The 12,651-nt window shown below is 40.2% G+C and overlaps 1 long non-coding RNA gene across 1 annotated transcript; it reads right to left on the bottom strand.

Annotated features, from left to right (window-relative positions):
* Nucleotides 1–1,980: 1,980 nt before the first annotated feature.
* Nucleotides 1,981–7,943, bottom strand: LOC309485408. The gene is made up of 3 exons (XR_014201181.1): nucleotides 7,845–7,943; nucleotides 7,571–7,688; nucleotides 1,981–2,626 (listed from the first exon to the last, which is right to left on the bottom strand). It is a non-coding gene; the product is annotated as an uncharacterized lncRNA (long non-coding RNA).
* Between the last annotated feature and the right edge of the window lie 4,708 nt (nucleotides 7,944–12,651).

The raw sequence follows: 12,651 nt of genomic DNA, 5'->3' as shown, positions 1-12,651 counted from the left end.
GAAAACCACCAACAATCAAAAATGCATGATTATATGGTGTCATGGCTTTGCAATCAAAAAATGTGGTTATAATGGAAGTCAATGGGGCAAAAACAGCCACGGACAGTAAATGAGGGGAAAAAAAGTTAAAATCTGATGCTGCACAAAAACTAACAATGCATCAAAACCAATGTTGTTTCTAATCTTTGACATGTCCAAGACTGTGATAAAAGGTAAAAAAAAATCCAGTCCACAATCACATTTTATATTGAAAATAAGTCATTTTGTGTGTTTTCCCCCGAATCAGTGACATCATTTATGAATTTGGCAATTAAAGAGTTAAAATCCTGATTTTTTTTTTAAACATTTAGTAGTTTTGATCAGGACTGAGGTTGATTAATAGATTTATGCAAAACAAATTGGAACAAATATTTATCTGATACATTTTTACAGCAGTTTAAAGTAGTGGCTGTTTTCAGCCACGAACATAACGAAAGGGTAGTGAATTTGAACAATGCACAAGGGTTAAATGCCAATCCCAATGCATCTTTTTCATTATCTATATGCATGTTAAAATCACCAACAATTAGTACTTTATCTGCAGCCAATACTAACTCTGACAGAAAGTCAGAAAATTCTTTGATAAAATCTTAAAGGGGTGGTTCGGGATTTTTGACATCGGACCTCATTTTTAAGTCAGCCAGGTTGTTATTCATCAGTGGAGACATTTAAAAAAAAAAATTATCCAGTCCTTATATTTGGATAGTTAGCCGATGCTAGGCTAGCGCGAGTCAATGGTATATGTTAGCCAGCCATTAAAAACCGTTTTACCCACTCCACAGTGCACCAAACGCAAATCAATTATAACACTAGACTATCGATGTATATGTCCGTAGAGAGAATAATGTTAGAAATCAAACTTACCTTTCATCACATTGCATTAGTTATAATTTGTTCCCTGTAATCATAAGCCTTGTCTACAGCAGCAGCGGAGTGATATTGATTACCTAGGCAACCGAGTGAGCCGGTACACACATGACGCAAGTGTATTTACCTGCCGCTGGTACACTGATTACAGTGCGCTTCTGTTCTGTGTTTACTTTTTGCCGCATTACTAACCGGAGCAAAGTAAAATTCCGCAGCTGCTGAGAAACTAGTTCCTTTGGGATCATTGAGATGAAAGGTAAGTTTGATTTCTAACATTATTCTCTCAACGGACATTTGCATCGATAGTCTAGTGTTATAATTGATTTGCGTTTGGTGCACTGTGGAGTGGGTAAAACGGTTTTTAATGGCTGGCTAACATATACCATTTACTCGCGCTAGCCTAGCATCGGCTAACTATCCAAATATAAGGACTGGATAATTTTGAAAAAAAATGTCTCCACTGATGAATAACAACCAGGCTGACTTTAAAATGAGGTCCGATGTCAAAAATCCCGAACCACCCCTTTAATGGTGCCCTGTATACAGTAGCCAGCACAAATCTCAAACGTGATTTGTCATTTACACTATATATTTTTACATTCAAAAATATATTGAAAAAAATCACCAACACTTCAAAAGAAGTACATTTAAAACTAGATTTCTTAGTGATTTTGAAAATATTACTATCAATTACAGCAACACCTCCCCCTTTGCCTTTCAGACGAGGTTCATGTTTATAACAGTAATCTTGCGGGGTGGACTCATTTAAAGTGATGTAATCATTTGGTTTTAGCCAGGTTTCTGTCAAACACTGCACATCTAGATTATAGTCAGTAATCATATCATTAACAATAAGTGCTTTTGAAGTAAGGGATCGAATATTCAGCAACCCAAGCTTTATCATTCGCTCATCTGTATTATAGCTGTTTTTTATTTGTTGAACATCAATAAAAAATGTAACCTTAGATGGGTTGAAACGTTTTTTGGATTTCCAAATTCGGGGAACAGACACAGTCTCTATGTGATGATAGCTAGGTGAAAGGGATTTATGTGATGGGATTTATCTGACCTTGGTGACGTGAGACAGCTAGCAGACGGTCAGTTTAGCCAGTCTGTCTTCTTCCTTACCCGAGCCCCAGATTGTCATGTTTTATCTCTAAGACTATGAGCCAAATTACTAGAGAGAATAGCAGCACCATCCCAGGAGGGATGAATACCATCTCTTTTCAACAGGTCAGGTCTGCCCCAAAAACATTTCCAATTGTCTATGAATTCTATATTATTTTGCAGACACCACCTCGACAGCCAGCCATTGAGTGAACACAATCTACTGACTATCTCATCACTCCTGCGAACAGGAAGGGAGCCAGAGCAAATTACAGTCAGGGGTGCAAACACATGTATAGTCAAAAAAGAGAGAGGTAATCGAAGCCCCCGCCCAGCGGCAAATATCCAGATACTTACATTGCCACCAACCCCTGCCATCCCCTGCCCACCCCATAGGCACATAGACTAAAATGAAATTCTGAAAATCAAAATACACCGACGCTAATTTGTAATATTCAATTTCATTTTTTATTCCGAAACATAAACTCTCATTGAACTATCTTCTTGCTTCTTCTTCTTGCTTTATTCCTCCTTCCTCTTCTTCCTGGCCACCTCCTGCAACGTATCCAGGGCCTTGCGTCTGGCTGCATTAATTTTCTTAATTTCCCTCATTCTGCAAATGAATACATTTGAGTTATTTTTGCAAAACTGTATCATAACGGAGTTCAAATAGTTCACTCTGCCCCTTTCCACAATGTCTTGTTTATATGCTGCAATATTTTTCGCCCACTCTGGGGTTGCCATAAAATGTAGAATGTTATGGGTCCATCTTCAGCAGTCTATTTGTGTCAATATACCTGATAAAAAAGGACCTCCTTAAAAATAGCAAAACCGGCTGGTGATCACCTAAGCCCACTCAACAGTTCCTTGAAATTGGAACTAGAATTAAATTGTATAGTTTGGATATAAACACTGACGTCTACAGAAGCGATCAAAATAGAGAAAAGCACCTTTTGAAAGTAACATGGAGCTTGAAATAACAATTATATCGATTGCATTGTTACACCGCTAGGTGGCGACAAGTGACTTAAATGTATTTGTTATTGAATCATTCAAGAGATTCGTTCAAAAAACAGTGATTCATCCATTAATGAAACAAGCAAAGGACCGGTATTTATTATATTGCTATATACTACTAAATAAGATATGTATTAATATTAATAACACATCCTCACTATCAGCATTGGCGTGTTCCACCTCTTTTACTGACGGCTTACAAAATGAAACAGGTAGCACCACAACCATTATTTGCACTCGCACAAATTAACTTACTCCTGAATATATTTTTAGGTTATATATCGACGGATTACATTTTTCAGGAGCATATGCGACCAAAATGGTTGCAATTTCGAGCCTAACAACTTTTTCTATGTAGCTACAGCCATCCATAATTTGATCTGCTAGCTAGCACTAACGTTAGGTCTTTACAGGTGAACTTGATGTAGCTAAATCGTACTGATATGTAGGTTACACACAACATATTACCTCGGCCTAGTTGAAATGTTTAATAAATTACATGACTAGTAGATTACGTAACATTATAAACCAAAAATATCCTTACCTCCAGTCAGTGATGATCTCACCAGTTTCCAGTAAAACGGGAAGGCACGGCGCCGAACTCGGGTCTCAGGGAGAAATAATGCTGCAGTGGAGGATATACCGCAGCGAGAAGAAACACTAGTGGTTCACGCGTGTGCGCATACCGGTGCTGTTTTGGCGCGCAGTGTTCTGATTTGCTTATTTACTTTTTTGGTGGAGGCAATCCAGAATTACTGTTGGTGATATTATAATCCGACACTCTCGGACGACAAACGTCCGTGAAAAAAGTGGGAGGCGCCGAAAAGCGCGCTGTTTGCACCCCTGTACAGTGCCTGACATCGTACTTGCAAGTTCACACACCTCTTTAATATTCATTTTGGTGATCTCCGACTGGCGGAGTCGAACATCATTTGTGCCGACGTGAATGATAATCTTAGAGAATTTACGATTAGCATTTGCCAGCACTTTTAAATTTGCTTTGATGTCAGCCGCTCTTGGCTCCCGGCAAACATGTGACTATGGTGGCTAGTGTCTCTATTTTCACGTTCCGTGTAATAGAATCGCCAATAACTAGGGCACAGTCAACAGGATTCTCAGTCGGTGTTTCACCGAGTGGGGAAAACCTGTTTAATGTTGTTATCGGAACGGAAGAGCGGTGTTTTGTCCCGCGACTATAGCGTCTCACCGTCACCCAATTGCCCTGCTGCATGGGCTCTACTTCAGCTGGAACCGAACAATGTACAGAGTTCACTAAGCTAGTCGCATCCAAAGCAGTATCTAAAGCCCTTGCATTCTTACTATCCTCGATTAAAGTTTGGATGCGTGTCTCTAGTTCTGAAATCTTCCCCGTCAGCTTTACTATCTCCCTGCATTTATCACATTTTAATCATTTTTGGGGATTTTAACAAAGCAAATCTCTCCCGTGAACTGCCAAAATACAGACAGCATGTTACATGTCCTACCAGAGACAGTAATATATTGGACCACTGTTACACCACGATAAAGAATGCGTATCACTCCGCTCTCTGATCACTGTTTGGTTCATCTTATACCGACCTACAGACAGAAACTGAAATCAGCTAAACCTGTAATAAGGACTGTAAAAAAATGGACCAACGAAGCAGAGCAGGATCTACAGGCCTGCTTTTATTGCACTGATTGGACTGTTTTTGAAGCTGCAGCCACCGATCTGGATGAGCTCACAGATACTGTAACATCATATATCAGTTTCTGTGAGGATACATGCATTCCTACCAGGACATTCTTATCATTCACTAATGATAAACCATGGTTTTCTGGGAAACTCAAACAGCTTCGTCATGCCAAAGAGGATGCTTACAGAAGTGGGGATAAAATCTTGTACAACCAGGCCAGAAACAGACTGACAAAGGAGATCAGAGTTGCTAAAAGAAGCTACTCTGAAAAGCTGAAAAAACAGTTTTCAGCCAACGACCCGGCATCAGTCTGGAGAGGCCTGAGGAACATCACCAACTACAAATCACCATCCCCCCCATCTGTGGAGAATCAACAACTGGCTGACACTCTCAATGCATTCTATTGCAGGTTTGAGAAGCCCAGACTCACACCTCACACCCGCTCTGATGTGCACTTCACACATCCACCATCACCTCCTGCAACCCCTCTCCTCCCCCCTTCTGCCATCCAACCTGAGCTTAAGGTCTGTGTGGAGGACGTGAGCCGAGTCTTCAAAAAACAGAAGACTAGGAAAGCTTCAGGCCCAGACGGCATCTCATCTGCTTGTCTAAAAGCCTGCGCTGACCAACTGGCCCCAGTCTTCACGCAGATCTTCAACAGATCATTGGAGCAGTGTGAAGTTCCCTGCTGCTTCAAACGCTCCACTATCATTCCGGTTCCCAAAAAACCTAAAATCACTGGACTTAATGACTACAGACCTGTCGCTCTCACGTCTGTGGTCATGAAGTCGTTTGAAAGACTGGTGTTGGCCTATCTGAAGGACATCACTGGACCCCTGCTGGATCCCTTTCAGTTTGCTTACAGAGCAAACAGGTCTGTGGATGATGCAGTCAACATGGGACTGCACTATATCCTGCAACATCTTGACAGACCTGGGACTTATGCACGGATCTTATTTGTGGACTTCAGTTCGGCCTTCAATACCATCATCCCTGATCTTCTCACAGCCAAACTGACTCAGCTCTCCATGCCATCCTCAATCTGTCAGTGGATCTCCAGCTTCCTGACGGACCGGCAGCAGCGAGTGAGACTGGGGAAGCTCACATCCAGGACCCTCACCATCAGCACTGGCGCCCCCCAAGGGTGCGTTCTCTCCCCACTGCTCTTCTCCCTGTACACTAATGACTGCACTTCAAAAGACCCCTCTGTCAAGCTCCTGAAATTTGCAGACGACACCACCGTCATCGGTCTCATCCAAAATGGTGATGAGTCTGCTTACAGACTGGGGGTTGAACAGCTGGCTGTCTGGTGCAGCTATAACAACCTTGAGCTGAACACACTCAAAACAGTGGAGATGATTGTGGATTTCAGGAGAAAATCCCCAGCACTCCCCCCTCTCACCATCATGAACAGCACTGTGGAAGCAGTGGAGTCATTCAGGTTCCTGGGCTCTACCATCTCTCAGGACCTGAAGTGGGCAAATCACATTGACTCCATTGTGAAAAAGGCCCAGCAGAGACTGTACTTCCTTCGCCAGCTGAAGAAGTTCAATCTGCCACAGGAGCTGCTGATCCAGTTCTACTCAGCCGTCATTGAGTCTGTTTTAAGCACTTCCATCACTGTCTGGTTTGGTTCAGCTACCAAATCGGACATCAGGAGACTACAACGGACAGTCCGGACTGCAGAGAGGATTATTGGTGCCCCCTTGCCAACCCTCCAGGACCTGTACTCTTCCAGAGTGAGGAAGAGAGCAGGTAAAATCATCACAGACTCCACTCACCCTGGTCACCCCCTGTTTGAACTGTTACCGTCAGGACGGCGACACAGATCACTGGCCACAAGAACATCCAGGCACAGGAACAGTTTCTTTCCACAGGCCATTTCCCTTCTGAACACTTAACATGCCCCCCAAGGCATATGCCTGTAAGTGCAATACTCCCACTGTCTAGTGCAATATTCTCTAACTCAGGTGATATTTATATTTATATTTATATTATTCATACTACTCAAAATACTGTAAATATGTTCATAATCTGTAACATGCACTAGACTCCCACTGTCTAGTGCAATATTCTCTAACTCAGGTGATATTTATATTTATTATTCATACTACTCAAAATACTGTAAATAGGTTCATAATCTGTAAATGTTTATTCAGACTAAACCCAACTGTGACCCCTTTTTTTTTTTTTTACTTATATACTATTTTTATTTTTTTTAATATATTTTATTCTTAGAATTTGTATTACTATGTTTCTTGTTGTATTTGTATTTGTATATGTGCACTGGAAGCTTCAGTACCAAGAAAAATTCCTTGTGGGTGCAAGCACACTTGGCAATAAAGCTCTTTCTGATTCTGATTCTGATTCTGATGTAAATCCTGTGCTGACAGAGAAGGATATGCTAAACATGTTGCATGAGGTGCAAGTAACAATAAAAGGAGAAGATGAAATTACTTACCGTGTTTGTTGACTGATCCTACTCACCTAAGTTGTTTGATGGACTCGTAAAAGGCGCGAGCGAGAAAAATAAATAAATAAAAGAGCGCGTGGATGGCACGCTAACAGGCTAGCGAATTGCTGGCGTGTTGTGCTAGCAATAACGATTTAGTTTGAAGCTAGCTATGTCAGGTTAATGTGTGATGTTGAGTAAGTTATATTTAGCAGTATAAACAACAAGGAATGATAGTAAATAATGATTCAAAACAGGAAGATATACAAAGCTTTTCAGACGCACACCAACGCAAACAGCAGCACAAGCAACGAGGCAGACAGGAGCAATCAAACTCAAATGTGAATAATGAACTCAAACAAATGTGTACAAAGTTGCACAAGTTGGGCTACAAAGATACAAAATGCAAAACGTCATATGTCATGCGCAGCGTCTCCTCCACTCGCACGCATCACTCCAGGCCGGCTGTGCTGTATTGTTGTAACGAACTGCTCCGAGACACGAAGGTAGAGAAGAGAATCCAAATGCAGCTTTAATGGGAAAATCCAAGATAGTTGGATTTAATGTCAAATTAAAGTTAAGTTAATGTCAAATCATGTTTATAACTGAAAGTAATAACAAGAAGAATAGAACATAAAAAATAACAGATGGCAGAATTAACATGAACCAAAGTAATAATGACTCACTGTCATCTAAACTGGAGAGATCTGGCACAGGTGGCAACTCTTGATCCTGGAGGGACCTGGGACACACACAGACTCGAGATCTTCTAGACCTGGCCTGGCACACACACACACACACACACACATTCACACTCACACTCACACACACACTCACACACACACACACACACACACACACACCCCGACTCAGGTTCAGCAGGATCTGCGTCCGGCGTTTCCTTGATCCTGGAGGGACCTGGAACACACAGAGACTCCCGCGGGCCGGGTCGGACCGATATTTCCCGCCACTATCCTCGGCCCCGGGCTGGGCCCTTGATCAAGCATTTGTGTTTTTTAATCATTACTTTATTAGCCTAATTGGGTGGGGAGAAAGCTATGCCATAATCAGAAATATTATATTTTAAGCAATGTAGGCCTAAGTAACAAAGTCAAGTCAAGTCATCTTCATTCATATAGCGCTTTTAACAACGTAGATTGTTCCAATGCGGCTTTACAGAGATACAAGGATAGTTTAAAGTAACAGAGATTGTTTTGGCTTTATAGCAGTTCTTGAATAAAGTTATTTTCCAGCTAAAGGTAATTTGATTGATTCACTTGGGTTGCAACGATCATTAGTTATTAACTTAGGGGCCGCTAACACAACACCGTTTTAACAGGAAACTCTACACAGACTTTAAACGTGAAACCTGTGAGAACGCTGATGGCGTGCAAATGCGTATTACGAGTTCAGTCTATTGGAATGCATGTGCGCAGGTTTGTAATTCCCTATAAACCAAGCCTTAAAAAACTACTTGTCTGGCCTTAACATTTTGATACACTAATTGTATCACTTCGGGGGTAGATTCGCGAACCGAATTGTCCCGACAACGCTTTATCTGTAGAGTGGTAAAGGGATCCTCCATAAGGAGAAACTAGTTGGCACTTTAGCACCCCGCTATGACATCGGGTCCAGGCGCAGGTCCTTCATCAGATCTGGATACAGCCTGGATCCGGCAGGCTGCGGGAAAACCTCGGGATAAACTAAAATTAGCGTAGATGCCACATTCTTCTTATGATGTAATGAGTACATCAGGATTTATGGGAAGTATTCCCGGTTCTGGCTGACCTGATCTATGCAGCCTAACATTGAATTATAGAAGTCTTGAATGTGTTGTGTATGCTAGGTCAAAGAGATGTGTTTTTAGTCTAGCTTTGAACTGACAAGAGTGTGTCTGCTTCCCGGACAATGGTAGGAAGACTGTTCCAAAGTTTTGGTACTAAATAGGAGAAGGATCTACCGCCAGCAGTCGATTTTGATATTCTAGGTATTATCAACTGGCCGGAATTTTTAGATCGCAATAGTCAAGTCAAGTCAAGTCAAGTATATTTGTATAGCGCTTTTCACAATACAGATTGTATCAAAGCAGCTTCACAGTATGAAATTAAAATTAAAGCTGCAAGCAGCATTTATCGGGGTTCAAGCAGTTAAGGCCTTTAAGGCATTTAAGCACAAAAGCATCAAAAGTTATTAAGATTTATTAAGCAAGCATGTAACCACTTAGCCTGGTAATACCAGACTCTGCTACTTCACTTTGCTTCGTATACAGAGTCTGGAATAGCAAAATAGAGAAGTGTTTTCTCTCTCGCGGGGGGGGCGCTTGTCTGAAGTTTAAAATCATTGGTTACCCGTAAGCCAATCACATAACGTTTGGTTATGGCGTGTGTTATGCGCATGCTCAGCCGCATCTAACTTCCACTGTAAACGCATGTATGATGCAAAAACTAAACCATCGAGCGAAATACCGGAGTGAACATGGCTGTGAATGACTTTTGCAGATTATGTGAAGTAAATCTACGCATCCACGGTACAATCAGCGTCTACGTCACGGCTCTCAGCCCGCCATCTGTTCGTTGATTGGCCCGGCTGTTTTCAGGCCGGTGGAAAACTGAAAGATAGGCTGCTATCTCAGACTGACTACAGGAGCGAAATGAAATTAGCGGAAGTAGGAAGTCTGACGTAGTCAGGCTAGTAACCACTGACATCATAGACGGAAAAGACCATTTACAGCCAATACAGGCAGTTTACCATGGAAAATCTATGGTTTTAAAGCTTTTTAACAGTTATAGCGCCACCTATGGTCCGATCTTCATAAAATTGTTTACTGTGACCTCAAATTGAACCCATACACGTGTACTGAGTTTGGTGAAGATATCTCATTTACTTCTTGAGTTATAGCCATTTTAGTAAAATATTTACTATGATTCTAGCATGATTTACCATAGTTTACCATGATTTACCATGATATAATACATTCTAGTATGATTTACAATTGTTTACTGTGATTCTAGCATGGTTTACCATAGTTTATCATGATTTATCATAGTTTACCATGATTTACCCTGTTCTAGCATAGTTTACCATGTTCTAGAATGATTTGCCATGATATACCGCATTCTAGTATTATTTACCATTGTTTACTGTGATTCTAGCATGGTTTACCATAGTTTATCATGATTTATCATAGTTTACCATGATTTACACTGTTCTAGCATAGTTTACCATGTTCTAGCATGATTTACCATGATTTATTACATTCTAGTATGATTTACCATTGTTTACTGTGATTCTAGCATGGTTTACCATAGTTTATCATGATTTATCATAGTTTACCATGATTTATCATAGTTTACCATGATTTGCCAGGATTCTAGCATGATTTACCTTGATACACCACATTCTAGTATTATTTACTATGATTTACCATGTTTCTAGTGTGATTTACCATGATTTACCACATTACTAGCAATTATGTGAAGTGTCAGTGCAAATGAAGTGATAAACACTGACACAATCTGATTGTGTTATAATAGTTATTGTTATATAAGTGATTTTTAGAGTCTAAATATGAATGTGAGCACATGTGAAAAGCACATGTGAAAAGACTTCATTAATAAGTAGAATGGCCAGCAGAGGGCAGTAGAAGACCACTGATTGGCTCACTTTCACTTTAAACTTCATGATTTTCACCAGTTTTCTGCACTAAAGAAAAACAGTTTTTTTCCATGTTAACTCAATAATGCATGCTTACACACACACACACACACAGACACACACACACACACACACACACACACACACACACACACACACACACACACACACACACACACACACACACACACACACACACACAGACAGACACACACACACACACACACACACACACACATAATCTATCCTTGAGGTCATGAACGCATGAACTAATTGTTCCGCAATTTGTCAATGAGAGAACATGGCGTAATTTAGATATATTTTTAAGATGGAAAATATGCGGTTTTACAGATACTAGACACGTGACTTTCAAATGAAAGATTGGTATCAAAGAGCACACCCAGGTTCCTAACCGACGACGAAGACTTAACAGAGCAGCCAAGTCAAGTCAAGTCAAGTCAAGTTTATTTGTATAGCGCTTTTCACAATACAGATTGTATCAAAGCAGCTTCACAGTATTAAATTAAAATAATACAACAAAGTTTGTTTCAAGAGGAATTTATTGATTGATCAAATTAAATTAAATATCCCCAAAATATCCCCAACTGAGAAAGCCAAAGGCAACAGTGACAAGGAACCGAAAAACTCCATCAAGTGACCTAATGGTGTCCTAAAACTCCATCGGGTAACCTAATGGAGAAAAAAAACCTTGGGAGAACCCAGGCTCAGTCGGGGGCCAGTTCTCCTCTGGCATTTATGAGCTAACCGCTAGCCATCAAGTGTTAGACAGTATTCTAGGTTATTACGTCAGGAAGTTTTTTGTACAATAATTGGAATCTGTTTTTTCAGAATTTAGTAGAAGGAAATTACTAGTCATCCAATTTTTTTTATATCAGCTATGCATTCCGTTAATTTTGTGAATTGGTAGTTTTCGTAAGGTTGTGAAAAAATATAGAACTGAATATCATCGGCATAACAGTGAAAGCTAATTCCATGCTTCCTAATGATATCTCCTAATGGTAGCATGTACAAAGTGAACAGCAACGGTCCTAGTACTGAGCCTTGTGGTACGCCATACTGAACTTGTGATCGATAAGACATCTCTTCATTTACTGCTACAAACTGATAACGGTCAGATAAGTATGATTTAAACCATGCTAATGCAATTCCACTAATGCCAACATCATTTTCGAGTCTATTTAAAAGAATGTTGTGGTCAATGGTGTCAAATGCAGCACTAAGATTGAGTAACACTAATAAGGAGATACAACCACGATCGGATGATAAGAGCAAATAATTTGTGACTCTAATGAGAGCTGTCTCGGTACTATGGTATGATCTAAATCCTGACTGAAAATCCTCGCAGATATCATTTCTTTCTAAAAAGGAACATAGTTGTGAAGATACCGCCTTTTCTAGTATCTTTGACAGAAAGGGTAGATTCGAGATCGGCCTGTAATTGACTAATTCTGTAAGATCAAGTTGCGTTTTTTTTTTTTTAACAAGCGGTTTAATCATAGCTAGCTTAAAGGTTTTTGGTACGCGCTGTGTATAAAGTGCAAGGGAAACTACGAGCATGCAACGTTGTTACATTGTAAATTAGTAAGTCACGAAATAAAAGTAAAATACCAATAAATCACGTTACTGGTACGTCGTGTGTTAGCTGAGAAGGATTTGCATGCAGGGATGATTTTCATTCTATTCACCAGGAGCAGTTTCCATGTTTCATTAACAGTTCTTGTTAATATAGTGTATTCACCATGGTAACTGTCGTTTCAATATTAACCCCAAAATGCCACTTTATTTTTACTTTGTGTTATTTTTTATATTTATCATTTT

Source organism: Leuciscus leuciscus (assembly GCF_965113295.1).
Source record: "Leuciscus leuciscus genome assembly, chromosome: 21".
Classification (NCBI taxonomy): domain Eukaryota; kingdom Metazoa; phylum Chordata; class Actinopteri; order Cypriniformes; family Leuciscidae; genus Leuciscus; species Leuciscus leuciscus.
The sequence above is the reverse complement of the archived record's forward strand: the minus strand, read 5'-3'. Positions and strand labels throughout refer to the sequence as shown.